Here is a 17,753-nt window from a genome sequence, read left to right as displayed (position 1 = left end):
AACCGTCCGCCGATTTGCGGGGGAGGAATGTGGTGTCACCGCCAGACACCACACTTGCTAGGTGGTAGCCTTTAAATCGGCCGCTGTCCGTTAGTATATGTCGGACTCGCATGTCGCCACTATCAGTGATTCAGACCGAGCGCCGCCACACGGCAGGTCTAGTCTAGAGAGACTCCCTAGGACTCGTCCCAGTTGTACAGCTGACTTTGCTAGCGATGGTTCACTGTCTACTTACGCTCTCATTTGCAGAGACGACAGTTTAGCTTAGCCTTCAGCTACGTCATTCGCTACGACCTAGCAAGGCGTGAATCATGTACCGTCAAGAGCGACGTCATCATTAATGGATTAAAGTTAAGTATCAAACTAATTACATCCGCTTTCTAAATGCTAATTCCTTGTCATGTTCCAGACCTCACGTCAGTATAGTTCTTCCCTCGTCACGCCAGCCTGCGTGAGTTAAAACGCGTGCATTTCGCCCTCCATTCGTAACACGGTGTTGGCTCTTCTGCCAACACTACATATCAATGTCGCCGGCTGGAGTGGCCGTGCGGTTCTAGGCGTTACAGTCTGGAATCGAGCGACCGCTACAGTCGCAGGTTCGAATCCTGCCTCGGGCATGGATGTGTGTGATGTCCTTAGGTTAGGTAGGTTTAATTAGTTCTATGTTCTAGGTGACTGAAGACCTTAGAAGTTAAGTCGCATTATTTCTGCTGGATCAGGGACATATCCCTCCTCATTTTCTCCATGGGCATAAACAGCATATTTGCTTGAGGTGTCTGATTGCCTTTTCCACAGGCGAGGAATGCCTTTCCCGCAAACGAGTTTTTAGCAAACCATCAAGTTGATTTGCTCTACCAGGAAACCGATATGTGTTATGATGCCTTCAGAGGAAAACAAATCCCTAAAGTTTAAGAGCGCCCACCACCAGGAATGATGTCCCTTTGTAGTTTACGCTGATTTCAAATGCCTCCTTGCTACTGTGACACGCTGTGAAGGCGACCCTACAGCCTCAAATACTATCTTCACAGAAAAACACGTGCCATATGCGGCTGTGTGCCAAGTTGTATTGTCTTTATGATTCATGTCTTAGCCATCACAAATTATATGTCACGGATAATCCTGCAATATGGCTGTTCACTGATCTCGAGAAACTTTCATGGGAGGTTGATAAGCCTTACAACAACAACATTCCTACGACTGAGTCAAAGGAGGATAATGATACTTACATGAAGGCTGTTGATTGTCGTATTTGTGGGCTGTCATCACACAGAAAAGCAAAAACTTATCATAGGAACCACTGTCATCTTACAGGGAAGTTCCATTGCACAGCTTGCAGTACATACACACTGAAGTATCAATTACCACAACACATACCCGTTTTTTCCACAATCTAAACTGGTATGACTGGTTTATGACTGAGCATTCGATATGGAGAAAGATCAGGTCAGTGTCCTGCCTGATAGTGTCTAGAAACAAATGATGCCAAGAATTATTCTCCGCTTCCTGGACACCCTGCACTTTGTGCAGGCACCACTTTAGAAACTTGCTGAAACTCTGCCACAGGAGGATATGCACATCACCCAAGGTGGATATGCCAATGATGCATAGTTTCAGCTTGTGACAGGGAAGGTGGTATTCCCATACGAGTATCTGTATTGTAGGAATAAACTCAACGAAAACAGACAAATAACATACTATGTCCTCCAGTAAGCTCACAGGCGATGTGATATTAGATTCAGAGTGTGAGCATGCTGTGATTATTTGGCAGGGGTTTAACAGTCCAAATTTGGGAAAGAAAGGTATACTTTATATTGACATAGATATGCATTTGGTAGAGGATATTTTCGAGAAACTCCGGACTGTATGCACGACCACATCTGCTCTTAACTCTACTTTCTATTATACAGCATCGGAGTTGTCTTGCGACGCCTGCTCAAGAAAACGAAAGTCAACATCGAGCTTTTGACCAATGCTGAAATGCTTCTTTTCTTGGAGGACTTGGCCAATGTGACCATAGACAATGACAAGGCAAATAATGCACATATTGTTGACCGGTTCGACGCATTCCTTGATTCGAGCTACATCATGACCTATACAGGCATGCCATGCAACAATCGTTGCCGACTGACGAGCTTCAATGGACGGCAGAACCTGAATCAGGAGATTTAGTGAAACTATCGATAGTATGGCGGCTGAGTCTGGTGTAGGGTATGTTCTGAAGGCAGACTTCACATATCCTAGTAGTTTGCACACTGTGCAAAGCGATTTACTGTTATGTCCATAGCAACCAGTTGCATGGGGCAGGACCATCCCCAAGTTGATGACAATGCTGGGGAACAACCAGAAATACATCATGCATTACAGAAACATCCAGAAAAGTCTCAATTTAAGGATGGAGCTAATCGCAGTTAGGAACGCTATCTCCTTCAAGCAGTCACCCTGCTTGAAATAGTATGTTGATTTAAATACCAGAAAGAGAGCATCCATCAGAAATTATTTTGAAAAAGACATTTATAAATTGCTGAATAATGTAGTTTTCGGCAAGTCGATGGAAAATTTAAGAAAACAACGCGAAATTCTGATTAGATCAGATTGGGTTTGGTTCTTGGGTATAAGGAAGTGTATCGTCAGAGCAAATTTCAAATGGGTAACTATATTCAGCAAGAACTTAGTTGTTGTGGAGATGTCAAGGACTCCAGTAAAATTCATGACACCTGTCTCTGTGGGGGTGTGCACACTAGATCTGTCCAAATTCCACATTTGCCGATTCCATTATGAGTTTGTGAAACCTCACTTTGCTGCTCCTAATTTATTTTGTATGAATACAGATAACTTCATCTATTGGATAATGAACTGTAATCCATATGAAGTAAAGAGGTACCATGGGGAAGAATTCGGCACGTCTTCATACACAACCAATAATTCTTAAGGTACTGTTCCACAGAACATGAAGGTTATCAGTCTAATGAAAGACAAGGGGAATGGGTCATTGACTGTGGAATTTGTGGCTCTAGGGTCCAAGATATATGCATATCACGCACTGGAAGGTGCCATCCAAAGATGGGCAAAGGGTATGCGTCATCTGGCATCAAGGGCCCTCGAGAATGAAGATTATTTGCAGTGCCCGTAAGAGGTATTTGATGTGCTCCACAGCAGCCGCCACACATGGTATGGCAAAATAGTATACGGTTTCGAGGGCATGAGGTGTACAATGTGCTGCAGTCTAAAATCAGTTTTTAAGTTCATGATGATAAACGGGTGACTTGTGATGATGGGATTGGAACTCGCCCATACTCACAGTGTTCCTTTGATGGAAGTGATGTGTGAATGACAGAGAGTGAGAGTATATATGAGCAATGCAGTGGATCATTTATCACAGTGTAAATATTTTTAATATAAACATGTGTGTATGTCTGTGTGAGTGTGCTTGTCTGTGTGTGTGTGTGTGTGTGTGTGTGTGTGTGTGTGTGTATGTGCATGTGTGTGTGTGTGGGTAAGTAAGCAAATCAATACCATTTGTCGGTTTTGTCAATGTTATTCACTATCTGCATCTGTAAATATTTGCACAGTGTGTATGTATGTACAATGTAAATAGTTCCTCTAAACATCCTAGTGTTTAAGTTCCACCTGCTTCCAAGCATTCAGTCTGATTAGTTTTTAGTGTAAATAGATCCCAACCTATCTAGAACATATTCACAACCTGTGCTATTGTGCCCTGGAAAATTGTAAATTTCCTACCAGTGCTACTGTCTCTTGGTAAATTAAAAAAAATGTTCTCAACCAGTGATACTGAAAATTGTAAATATTGTCAGTGCTACTGTTGGGTGGACTGCAGAATGGTTTTTCTAGTCAGAGTGTTAGAAATACTAACAGTGTGTAAGTTTAAAGTGTCTCTCCATTGAAAATATTTGAATCAAGTTACACTGAGTCGTAGTTATTTGTGTCTCTGCATTGAAATACACACAACAAAAAAGTTTTGCATCACCTAGGTTCCGAGAGTTCCGGAACTTGTACAGAAAACTGGAATAGAGATCAACATAAACATCATTTGTGGCCTTTTTATTGCTCATGAAAACCATGCATTGCATGTTGTACCACCATACAGCGTGACCTTCAGAGGCGGTGGTCCAGATTGCTGTACACACTAGTACCTCTAATATCCAGTAGCACGTCCTCTTGCATTGATGCATGCTTGTATTCGTCGTGGCATACTATTCACAAGTTCATCAAGGCACTGTTGGTCCAGATTGTCCCACTCCTCAACAGCGATTTGGCGTAGATACCTCAGAGTGGTTGGTGGGTCACATCGTCCATAAACAGCTATTTTCAATGTATCCCAGGCATGTTCGATTGGGTTCATGTCTGGAGAACATACCGGCCACTCTAGTCGAGCAATGTCGTTATTCTGAAGGAAGTCATTCCCAAGATGTGCACGATGGAGGTGCAAATTGTCGTCCATGAAGACGAATGCCACGCCAATATGCTGCCAATATGGTTGCACTATCAGAGGATGGCAGTCACGTATTGTACAACTGTTACAGCTCCTTCCATGGCCACCAGCGGCGTGCATCGGCCCCACATAGTGCCACCTCAAAACATCAGTTAACCTCCACCTTGCTGCTCTCCCTGGACAGTGTGCCTAAGGCGTTCAGCCTGACCAGGTTGCCTCCAAACACGTCTCCGATGATTGTCTGGTTGAAGGTGTATGCGACACTCATCGGTGAAGAGAACGTGATGCCAATCCTGAGCGGTCCATTTGGCATATTGTTGGGCCCAACTGTGTCGTGGTTTGCAAAGATGGACCTCAAATGGCTCAAATGGCTCTAAGCACTATGGGACTTAACATCTGAGGTCATCAGTCTCCTAGACTTAGAACTACTTAAACCTAACTAGCCTAAAGACATCACACACATCCATACCCGAGGCAGGATTCGAACCTGCGACCGCAGCAGCAGCGTGGTTCCGAACTGAAGCGCCTAGAACCGCTCGGCTACAGTGGCCGGCAAGATGGACCTCGCCATGGACGTCGGGAGTGAAGCTGGGAATCATGCAGCCTGTTGTGCGCAGTTTTAGTTGTAACACGACGTCCTGTGGCTGCACGAAAAGCATTATTCAACATGGTGGCGTTGCTGTCAGGGTTCCTCCGAGCCATAATCCATAGGTAGCCGTCATCCACTGCAGTAATAGCCCTTGGGCAGCCTGAGCGAGGCATGTTATCAACAGTTCCCGTCTCTGTATCTCCTCCATGTCCGAACAACATCGCTTTGTTTCACTCCAAGACGCCTGGACACTCCCCTTGTTGAGAGCCCTTCCTGGCACAAAGGAACAATGCGGATGCGATCGAACAGCGGTATTGACCGTCTAGGCATGTTTGAACTACAGACAACACGAGCCGTGTACCTCCCTCCTGGTGGAATGACTGGAACTGATCGGCTGTCGGACCCCCTCCCACAAATAGCCGCTGCTCATGTGTATTTGTTTGCATCTTTGGGCGGGTTTAGTGACATCTCTGAACAGTCAAAGGGGCTGTGTCTGTGATACAATATCCACTGTCAGCGTCTATCTTCAGGAGTTCTGGGAAACAGGGTGATGATAAACTTTTTTTGATGTTTGTATTAGAACCATATTGTATCTCAAGGAACAGGTAATACCTAAAGAACTAAATTATATCTGTGAGAACTGAATAAACGAAAAATTCGTTACCATACGTCTTTTTTGTTGTTGCAAACCTATCCAACTGTATATATGAAGTATGAGCAAATTAGTTTTAAACACAAGGGCTATTAAGAAGGTGAAATTTAAAATGAAGAATAACAAAATATATGTAATGGTTGCATGGGTTTATGCCTATCATGCAGTGCCTGTTTCGTTATGGGAGCAGCTAGCATGTAACTGTGTCCACTTCCAGAGACATATAGCAGTCTGTCTAAAATTATATCTCCTGCACTTGATGAGAACCACAGACACAGTATCTGGGTAAAGTTGCATACTAACAAAACGTGAAAGGTAGTACACAGATTATGATGTAAAAATTCATTTATTTTTCGTCCAACATAAAAGTAATATTACATCTTCATCTTCTTCCTGAGTCGATGGAGAGGACACTCATGGAATTCCAGATTTCGAATTACAGTAAACTTGAAGATTCAACGCAGCCATGCGATCTTCTCCTCGCCATTAACATAGATGATGATATCTGTGTAGCTGAATAATCGAAGCAGCGTCCCCAAATATATTTATAGGGTATAACAGGGTCCTCGGACTGAATTCCATGCTAGAAATGAGGTTGACCACTTTGCACTCTACTGTATTTTACACACTTCACATCCTCGAAAGACCTCTGCCATGTAATGCTTGCTGAGAATGTCTCTACTATACTGGTGTCTTCTGTGTATACTATGAATGCAACATCTTTAAATCTGAGCTGCCTACACTCATCATCACAGAAACCCTGAGCGGCTGCAATGATGTTCATACCTAGAAATGCTGTCGTGAAATGCTCTAGTTATGGTGCACCACTTGTTCGTCTATACAGCTCACTCTACAACAGCAGTGCAGTGAGGGGGCAACAGTTAATTACATGGTAATGTAGAACTAGAGCATATGTTGCAATGTTTTCTAGGAAATTTGCCGAAAATTTAAATTAAATACGTAGATCTATGGACCTCATTCTGTTTTGAGCAGATGATTATGATGATGGCGCCAGCTCCTTGAATTTCTATATTATTAGTAGACATCTTTCCTCTTAGTGGTAAGAAGCACAGAATCTTCTATATATTTCAAATGCCCAACTGTACACTTCTTCACTTCACTGCACGTGTAAATTATTGTACAGGTAGAATTCGGACATCATGTAGACTCTGGCATTAGTTAACCTGCAATTGTCAAATTTGGTGGAATCATTTGTTATATACCTAATTATGCTGGTGTGAAACGCAAGTATGATGAATCTGGGCGTCTCCACCTGGAAAGTGCTTGTAATAGCCCACATATGTCTGGTTGCAGCCAGTAGCACTGGGTAGTCGAAAAGCTCCCATGGACAGAAATTTAATGGTACAAATACATCAACATTCAGAGCTTTTAAAAGCTTCAAACGCTGTTCAGCTGATATTGTGATGTGTGGCATTTTCCACATTATTTTCTTGATAGTGATCTCGTTCGCCTCTTGAGCTCCTTGAATGTATGAGTTGTTATCTGTTGCACTCCATACCAGAATAAGCTCCTGTTTAGCATTCATAACAACTTGCCACAGGTCTTCAAAGCATGTCATAAGTAGTTTTAGTGGTATACATGCAGTAAATCTCCTGTATTCTTCCATTGTTCTACTCACTGGCTTGTCTATGAAACATCTAGCATTTTCTAAATTGTTCAAACCTGAGGAAGAAGCAGAGACATACATTTTAAGAGTACATTGCGTGTATGGTCAGTCTTGACCCCATTAAGTTTCGGATCATATCTCATGAAACTGGAATGCTAAAGCATTACACGTACGGCTCGATGTCACAGTAGCAGGACCATCCCTTTTCGTAAGTGATCCATCAACATATATGAAACTCATCTTTGGGTAGGTTAAAGCGTCTTTGCTTTGAATGACAGTCCTAATTTCATGGTTCTAGTTAAATGTGGTTGAAACATAAGATTTATGCAGGAAGTATTCCTGACGTATAATATGCTTGTCATATTCTACTGGCTTAGTTACATCGGATGACATCACTGCAATGTTTCACACCTACTGATTTAAGAAACTTGTAGTTCGCACAAGTTATATCCTTCCTGTTCTGTTGTGAGGTACTGCACTGTGAGTTGCGTGGTGGTTTTATACCTTATGCCCATCCTGTCTTTGTTTACAATACGTGATTGCTGGGAAGCTAGGGCCTGCTGCGAGTCCCTGCTGGTTGAAAGTCACCACCACTTCCGGTTCCAGTGAGTTGAAGTTCGTCGTCGTCGCCTGCACCTTCGACAGGTTCTGCTTGGTTGAGAGTTACCGCCACTTCTGGTCCAGCAAGATGAAGATCGTTGTCATCAATTCCAGTCCTCACTAAGTGGAGGACGTTGCTGCCGCTGACAGATATCTCCACGTTTGAAATCACTGCTGGTTCCACTTTAGATGTAGTCATATAATGATGTCCTCACCACGAAAGTAGACAAGTTGATTTTCCTGGTCAACCATATGCAGCTCAAGATAGTCCAGTGTCTGCACTGTTACTGGGAGGTATATAGTGTTAGTAGGGATCTCAGTGATCTTATATGAAGTTCCAACAGATTGGAAGAATCCATAAATTGTATGAATCAATCTGTAGGTGACATAGAAATTTGTGGCAATGTTACACTCGACATGAATTGTAGTGACAGGAAGTATACCCACTTATTGGTCACATCTGTCAAATTTATTTGGGTCCTTTTTCAAAACCTATCGTTTTGTGAAACACAGTAGTCGTCCTATTGAAGATCTACATCTAGATCTACATCTACATAGATACTCTCCAAATCACATTTAGTTACCTGGCAGATGGTGCATCGAAACACCTTCACAATAGTTATCAATTATTCCAAAATCGTGTAGCGCGTGGAAAGAACGAACATCTATGTCTTTCCATACGAGCTCTGATTGGCCTTATTTTATCGTGGTGATCGTTTCTCACTATGTAGGTCGGTGTCAAAAAAGTATTTTCGCATTCGGGGGATAAAATTTGTGATTGGAATTTTGTGATAAGATTCTGTCGCAACGAGAAACGCCTTTCTTTTAATTATGTCCAACCCAAATCCTGTATCATTCCAGTGACACTCTCTCCCATTCTTTGAACTTTATCGATGTACTCCATCAGTCCTATCTGGTAAGGATCCCACACAACGCAGCAGTATTCTAAAAGAGGAAGGACAAGTGTAGTTTAGGCAGTCTCCTTAGTAGGTCTGTTACGTTTTCTAGGTGTTCTGCCAATAAAATTCAGTCTTTGGTTTACCTTCCCCACAACATTTTCTATATGTTCCTTCCAATTTAAGTTGTTTGTAATTGTATCACCTAGGTATTTAGTTGGATTTACAGCCTTTGGATTAGACTGATTTATCGTGTAACTGAAGTTTAACGAATTCCTTTTAGCACTCATGTGGATGACCTCAGACTTTTCGTTATTTAGGGTCAACTGCCAAGCTTCGCACCATTTAGATACATTTTCTAAATTATTTTGCAATTTGATTTGATCTTGTGATGACTTTATTGGTCGATAAACTACAGCGTCATCTGCAAACAACCTAAGATGGCTGCACAGATTTAAATCGTTTATATAGATAAGAAACAGCAAAGAGCTTGTAACACCACCTTGGCGAAAGCCAGAAATCATTTCAGTTTTACTCGATGACTTTCCATCAGTTACTACCAACTGTGACCTCTCTGACAGGAAATCACAAATCCAGTCACGTAACTGAGATGATACTCCATAGGCACGCAATTTCACTACAAGTCGCTTGTGTGGTACAGTGTCAAAAGCTTTCCAGAAATCCAAAAATACGGAATCAATCTGAAATACCTTGTCAATAGCACTCAACATTGCATGCAAATAAAGAGCAAGGTGTGTTTCACAAGAATGATGTTTTCTAAACCCATGCTGACTGTGTTTCAAAAATGGTTCAAATGGCTCTGAGCACTATACGGCTTAACATCTGTGGTCATCAGTCCCCTAGAACTTAGAACTACTTAAACCTAACTAACCTAAGGGCGTCACACACATCCATGCCTGAGGCAGGATTCGAACCTGCGACTGTAGCGGTCACATGGTTCCAGACTGAAGCGCCTAGAACTGCACGGCCACACTGACTGGTGATCTTGATGAAATTTGATAGGTGTGTAGAGAGGGAAAAATAATGCAATACATATTATTGTGTTTCAGGACAATTTCACTGATAAGTAGTAAAACACACCACAAAAGGTAATTTGACATATTAGATTTGGAGAGAATACATTCAAAACGATGATTTAAGAAAAATGTTTCTCATGTAAAAGTTGATACATAATTAATGTCCTTTAAAACTTAATAATCCAATTTTGTAATATTTTCAGATTTTGCAAAATACCCAACCACCCTTAAATAACTTAGTAAATCAAAAGTTTTTTACAATATAAATAAAGAAGCTTTCAAGCTACAGACATCCATTCATAATAAAGTTGGTTTCTCAAATACCAGTCTCGGAAAATAAGCTGTAGACAATGTACTGTCAAAATATTTTCAACATACACCTACATAAGTAAAATATCGAAACACTTACTTTCTTAATGTAGTTATTTGTTTAACTTATGTTTATTTTATGTTTTAAATTCCTTTTTTTTGTTTACTGTTTCTTTTTCATGTTAATTTAACATAAGAAGTAGGTCATTATTATGAAACAAAATCATTACAATATTGATAACCTGTAAATAAATGCATAGAACATAAAACGTTTCTTACACCATGCATATAAAATGAGCGAAATTTCTTTGCATAATATACAAGAGTTAATACATTTTGTAGGTTTTAGCTCATTATCTCAGTATTAAAATAAATTCTGTATTTTATACATAACTTAACTGAAATTTTAAAAATTCAGGATATTTAATTAATCAATTTTAAAATGTTAACTAATTACATAATATTTACAATAACACAGCTAATTATAATAACCAACCCATTTGTAACTAAATTATTTAATATGCAACATGATTTAAACACAGTAATATGTATTATTTAACAAACGAAAATTATGTTAAAAACACATTTTCAAGGTGAGTAAATAAATAAAATGTGTTAGTTATCATAAGTAAATAATTTTTAAAAAAACACATTGTGAAGGTAAGTAAATAAATAAAATGTATTAGCTAAGAAAGTACATTATTTTTAAAAAATCTCACTGTGAACATAAGTAAATTAATTGAAATGTATTAGTAAACAAACTACATTATTTTAAAAAATCACATTGTGAAGGTAAGTAAATAAATAAAATGTATTAGCTAACGAAAGTAAATTACAAAGATTTTATAACATGAATTTAAAATAATAAAATGTATTATGTAAAACAAAAGTAAATAATTTTTAATATTTTACATTGTGAATTCTAAGTCATAAAATTCATAATTTCTACTTATAAGTTTCTTCATTCCTTTATATTTCAAGTTCATTTGTCCTTTTTCAATTATTTCATAATTAAAATCATCAATTAATATGGAATAGCTATTTGGTAAAATATCTTTAAAATCATTATTGAGTTCTAGACAAAGTTGTTCTCCATATCTAGTATTTAAATAATCACATTTCATAATGTTATGTGATACATTTACCTATAGCTCATTTACTTCTTTAATTTCCTTAGAAATACTTATATTGTTGAGCTTCTTCATTAAAGTAGTTTGCATTTATATAGAAAAACTTTTATTAGTTTTACTGACATAAATTTGTAGTCTTTATCCAACATATTTTTAAAACATTGTAATTTTGATCTTATTTCTAAATGATTAATTGAAGATTACTCTTTTTGAACTTTTATAATTCTAATAAAAATTATTTCCTAAAAATGGAGTACTTAAACGAAATGCAGACTATACTAAATGTTACTTATGAACTAATTGAGCAATCTGAAGAGGATACTGTTTTTCCTATTTGTTTAAGTAATGAAAATAATAATCAGATACTTAAAACAAACTGCAATCATAGTTTTCATAAAGAATGTATTGATATATGGTTCATGGGGAAAGAAAATTGTCCATTGTGTAGAATTGTTATTAAAAATAAACAATCAACATCAGCTGACATATTGGCTGCTCTTGATTGTGCACCAGTAGCTATAATCCTATCAGTTGAACTGTGGTTGAATCCTATATTATGATTAGATTATATGTTAAAAAATTAGAAAATTTACTTTTTCCCAAATCTAACAAATATTTATATATACAAATGGAGCAAGATCAACCAAAATCATCTGTGCAATCTATATTTTGTAAATACTGTAACACAGAATATTCAATCGATATTTTTACTTTATAGAAATTTACAAAAGATGGTTATAGAACTATATGTAGGCCATGTATAAATAAATATCATGTACAAAATTACAATAAAAATGTAATTCCTTGTGTATGTGGAAAAATTGTTGCTAAATATTATTTTAAGGATCAATTACAACGAAATCAAAGTGAACAAAATTAAAAAATATTATTAACAATGAATAATGAAGAAAAATCTATACTTACAATTCATAATTAAGAAGTTGTAACTCAAGAAACATCTACATCTACAAAAAAAATGTAAAACAAATTACAGATTTAAATTGTTTTTACATAAATCCTCCATATAAAGATAGATATAATAATAAATGTAAGAAGTGTACTTTAGAATATATTAAGAATAAGAAAGCTTTAACTTTATTATTTATTTAATAATAGTCCTTTGTGATGAATTACACAAATTTTTACAAATGCAATTGTAAAACCGTATCCAAGAGATTGAAATACAATTAAAGATTACTTAGCTGAAAAAGCATTTGAAAACAGATTACAAACTATAAATTTTGAAAATAGTACAGATGGACTTGATCCTAATCATTTCTTAACTACAGTAGGTCACCATGCTGTTCTAGGCACTACAGTCTGGAACCGAGCGACCGCTATGGTCGCAGGTTTGAATCCTGCCTGAGGCATGGATGTGTGTGAAGTCCTTAGGTTAGTTAGGTTTAATTAGTTCTAAGTTCTATGCGACTGATGGCGTCAGAATTTAAGTCGCATAGTACTCAGAGCCATTTGAACCATTTTTGAACTGCAGCAAAAACAAAAATTGGTAAGGAATATTTGAAAGTATAGCATGGTTTAAATATAAATTTTAATTTATATTGTGAATATGAACTACAAAAAAATGAAATAAATGAAAAAGTCAAAGAATTTGGATAACAAACACGAAACTTTACTGTTATGATGGAAAAAGGTTTGAGTAAGAAATTTCAACAAAGTAAAAGAGACATTTTAGAAAAAAATATCTGTGTTTCAAGCAGAAGGATCAGGATGGACATTAAATAAAATTATTGGTTTGCAGCTTGCAATTAATAAATCAATTCCACTAAAAGGATTATCTTATATTGATTTACCAAATCAAACTGAAATGTGAAAAAAATGATCAAAAATTTTCTCTTTGACCTATAATATCAGCTTTGTATCTTGTAGATAAAAATACTGAAAGAATAACAAAATATAAGGATGTTGGTCTGGATCTAGATAAAAAACTTGAAAGTAGTGAATTTCCAGTAGTAGATGATCATATTCCAAAAATAGAAAATATAATTAACATATCAATCAATGTTTATTCATTTGATGAAGATGATAAAAAAAATTACCATTTTATCCATTAAAAATTACAAAATGTAAAAAGGAAAAACACGTAAATCAACTTTATTTCAATAAAGATAATTATTCACACTATTGTTACATAAAAACGTATCTAGACTTGTACCAAGCCAAATCAATAAGCATGAAGAAGTATCATTTATTGCTGATTTATGCTTACTACATTAAAGATAAATAGTAAAGAAATATGAGATAATCATACAAAGTTGTTTTAATAAAAATCCATTAAAAGTTGAAATGACAAGTATAGGAAAATATGTGTATTTAAAAAATTATTAACATATGCAAATGGTTCATCTGTAATTTATTCTGGTTTTGTAAGTTTACTTTTAACCATTGACAACTGTGAACCAAATCCAGAAAACAATATACAATGAAATATCAAAAACATGAACCAAGTGGATTTTTTTACAACATAAACTATATTTATCGAAATTGTAAAGATCCTGTTGTTTATAGAGGACCAAATTGTCACAAAAATTATTGAATGTATAAATAAAGAAGTTGAAGAAATTGGAAATATTTATTCTGAAATTAATGAAACAAAACCACATACATTTGAAGAAAATAAAGTACACAATAAATCTGAAGTTTGTACATTATGTAAATACAATAATACAAAAAGTAATAAAAAAGTTTGTCATCATGATCATCTTACAGGAAAATATATTACACCATTCTGCAATAATTAAAGTTTAAAACTACAACAACGCTATTTTGTACCTATTTATTAACATAATTTACTGATTATGATTCTCATCTTTTAGTAAAAGAACTTGGTTAAGGTAATAAATAAATAAAACTAATACCAAACACTGATAATAAATAGATTAGGTTTGGTAAACATACAAAAAATTTAAAAATGAGATTTGTTGATACATGTAAATTTATGGCTTCTTCAATTGATAAACCAAGAGCAAATTTAAAGAAAAAACAGTTTAAAAGTATTAAAAACTGTTTTTCTCCAGAATTATTTGACTTAGTAATTAGAAAACGTGTTTATCCATATGATTATGTTGATTCTTGGAAAACATTTGAAAAAAGAAAATTACCAACAAAAGAAAAATTTTACAATAAATTAAATGATTGTAACTAGCAGAAGTAAAGCTGTGAGGATGGGGTGTGAGTCGTGCTTGGGTAGCTCAGTGGTAGAGCTCTTGCCCACGAAAGGCAAAGATCCCAAGTATGAGTCTCGGTCCAGCACACAGTTTTAATCTACTAGGAAGTTCCATATCAGCACACACCCAGCTGCAGAGTGAAAATCTCATTCTGTAAATGATTGTATCATAACTGATGAAGATTATGAGAATGCAACATTACTTTGGGAAAATTCAATTCAAAGAATCTTGGTGAATATCATGATTTGTATCTTAAAATGGATGTATTATTGTTAAGTGATGTTTCTGAAAACTTTAGAAAAAATATGTATACAAACATTAAATACAGATCCTTCTTGGTATTTTACAGCACCAGGTTTATCTCGGAGTGCAATGTTCAAAATTACTTGAATTATTATATGATTATGATAAGTTTTTTATGGTTGAGAAAGGAATAAGAGGAGGTATAGCACAATGTTGCAAAACATACATAAAATCAAATAATAAAAATTTAAAAGATTTAAATAATAAAGGAATATTGAACTATATGACATATTTAGCTGCATATGACTTATATGGATATGCTATGAACAAGTTAAACGAAACTTTAAATGTAAAACTGTTGTTAATGAAATTCTTGCTGGTATTCATGTATATAAATCTAAAATTACATTTGATAAACCTATTTATGTTGGATTAAGTATATCTGGTTTTTCTAAAGAATTAATGAATGATTTTCACTATTGAGTTAAAAAACCTAAATAAAGAGAAAATATTTAATTACGTTATCAGGATACACGTAGTTATATTTACAATATTAAAACTGAAGATTTCTATGTAGGTAGAAAATCAATGATTGGCTATTTTTTTACAAGTGATTATCTGACAGATAATATATATAATATTCCTCAAGTAAACGAAAAAGTTGTTGGTAAAATGACAGATGAATGTAAAGGAAAAGTAATTACAGAACTTTACCATTTAAGAGCAAAGATCTATGTCTACAAAGTTCGTGACAATGTAGAAAAAAATTTAAAGGAATTAAGAAATGTGTTGTTATAAACAATACAGAAAAATTAATTTAATTAAAATTGAAAAAAAAACATGAAATCTATACAAAACAAGTAAACAAACATGCAGGACCTCCTCATGAAAATAAGAGATATTTATTGGAAAATAGATACAGTACCATGTGGTCATTACAAGTAATTAAAAATTTAATAAAATTTATATGTAAAATGAATAAAAAATTTCTATATAAAATTAATAACGTTTCTTATATAAAGATTTTTCTATATAGATGGAAGCTTTTTTCGAAGATCAAATAAACACAAAGATATTTGTACACAAAAACTACAAACAATCAATAAAATAAATAATTAAATAATTAAAATAAAAGATGCTAGAATTAAAATGAAAGATGAAAGTATTATACTAAAATACGGAAGTATTACAGTAAAACATGAAACATTTTAAGTACAGATGAAATAATTAAATCAAAATATGTTAAAATTTAAAATTTGATAAAACTATTTCATACTCATTTAAAAATTCTATGATTGTTAATGTAATTAATAACCTAATTCTCTTCAACACTAATAGTTTAAAAACTAATTGATTGTTAAAGTAAACAGTAAACTTATTTTTTTAAAAACCAATTGATTGTTAAACTAAAAAGCAAACTAATTCTTTATACAATTACTTTAGCTTTCTTTGTCAAAATATTATTTGAGCTATCAAAACTAAACCATTCAACACAAACTTGAATACCTTTCTTTCGTAAAACTTTTTCAACTAAGTATACATATGGTTTTGGTTTTCTGTAGTTCTCATACATAAAATTTCCTTTTATTTATTTTTACATATATTTATTTAGTTTTCAATAAATAACATCTTCAATTTCAAATATTTCTGTTGACCAACTAGCTGCATATACTTTTTCAAAAAGACCTTAAAGTTAACTAATTCTAACTTCGTCACCCTTATAGTTTCACTTATTTTTAAATTTTATTTCACTGACTTCTATTGGTTTCATTTATATTGTAGAATATTTTGTATTATAGTACTGATCAAAAATTTTTTAACTAAATATAACCCTTTATAATTTCCTTGTAAAGCAACTATCTTCCATATTATTTCTTTAAGTGTTCTGTTAAATCTCTCAAGAGCAGATACTTTTAAGTCTGAAAAAGTTGAATAATGATCAATGTTATATTTCTTCATTAAATTTCTAAATTCTTTGTTATAGAATTCCTTATCATTATTTGTTTCTAAATTATCTGGCTTTCTAACTATTAAAATTTTTGAAATGCATCAAATATATTTTTAATTGTGTTATCTTTAATAGGAACAGCAAATGCATATTTTGAAAAAACATCAAATTCCTTCTAAATGATTAATGTAATTCATTAATTATAGTTTCACAAATATTATTTAAACCTTCACCATTAACAAAGTTTTTTAATAAATTTGCTCTTTTTAGATTTACAAACTGTACAAATACCTTCACTTGTTTGTCTTCCATTTTTAGTTGTCACTCTACGTGCATTATTTATTTCTTCAAATTTTTTACATTCGCAAGAATAAATGTGACTTTTTTAAGAACTAAATATGAACTATGTTTTCCAATTACATGCAAACAATTTATACAGAAACAAATTTATATAGATTACAAACTTATATAAATAAAAAATTATATAAATAAAAAAATTTATATTATTTAAAATCCTTCACTAAATATAATTGACTTTAAATCAACTAGAAAAGCTTTAACAGAATATTTTAATAATATAGTTACAAAAATTGACATATCTACAACTATTAATGAGTGATTAATAGAATTTACTACTTTAAGTTCATCATCAATACATATTTATATTTATATTTTTAGTAATAACCATAACTTTTTTAAAACAAACATATAGGCGAGATTGTACATTTTTTGTTCACCCTCTACTATAAAAGTATATACAAATATTTGTTCCCATATAATTTTTCTTAATGATTACTTATCTGTTCTAAACACGGTATGAGTTTTTTGAGAAATAGTATGAAAAAAGGCCTTTCTAGTTTGTTTTTTGTAAACAAATTATTGTAGTTATCTTGATGAATCTCATTAATTTTTCAGTTGTGTATTGGTAACATATTTATTAAATTGTGTTGAAATGTTTGTGTATTACGGTTTTCTAACAACATTTAATTGTGATTATCAAAATAATGTTTGTTAACTGCAGCTTTTACTTCAATTGGATCATTTAAATTAAGAAGTCTTCTATTTTTAAAACTAACATGACCAATAG

This window comes from Schistocerca americana, chromosome X (genome assembly GCF_021461395.2).
Source record: "Schistocerca americana isolate TAMUIC-IGC-003095 chromosome X, iqSchAmer2.1, whole genome shotgun sequence".
Lineage (NCBI taxonomy): Eukaryota > Metazoa > Arthropoda > Insecta > Orthoptera > Acrididae > Schistocerca > Schistocerca americana.
The sequence above is the reverse complement of the archived record's forward strand: the minus strand, read 5'-3'. Positions refer to the sequence as shown.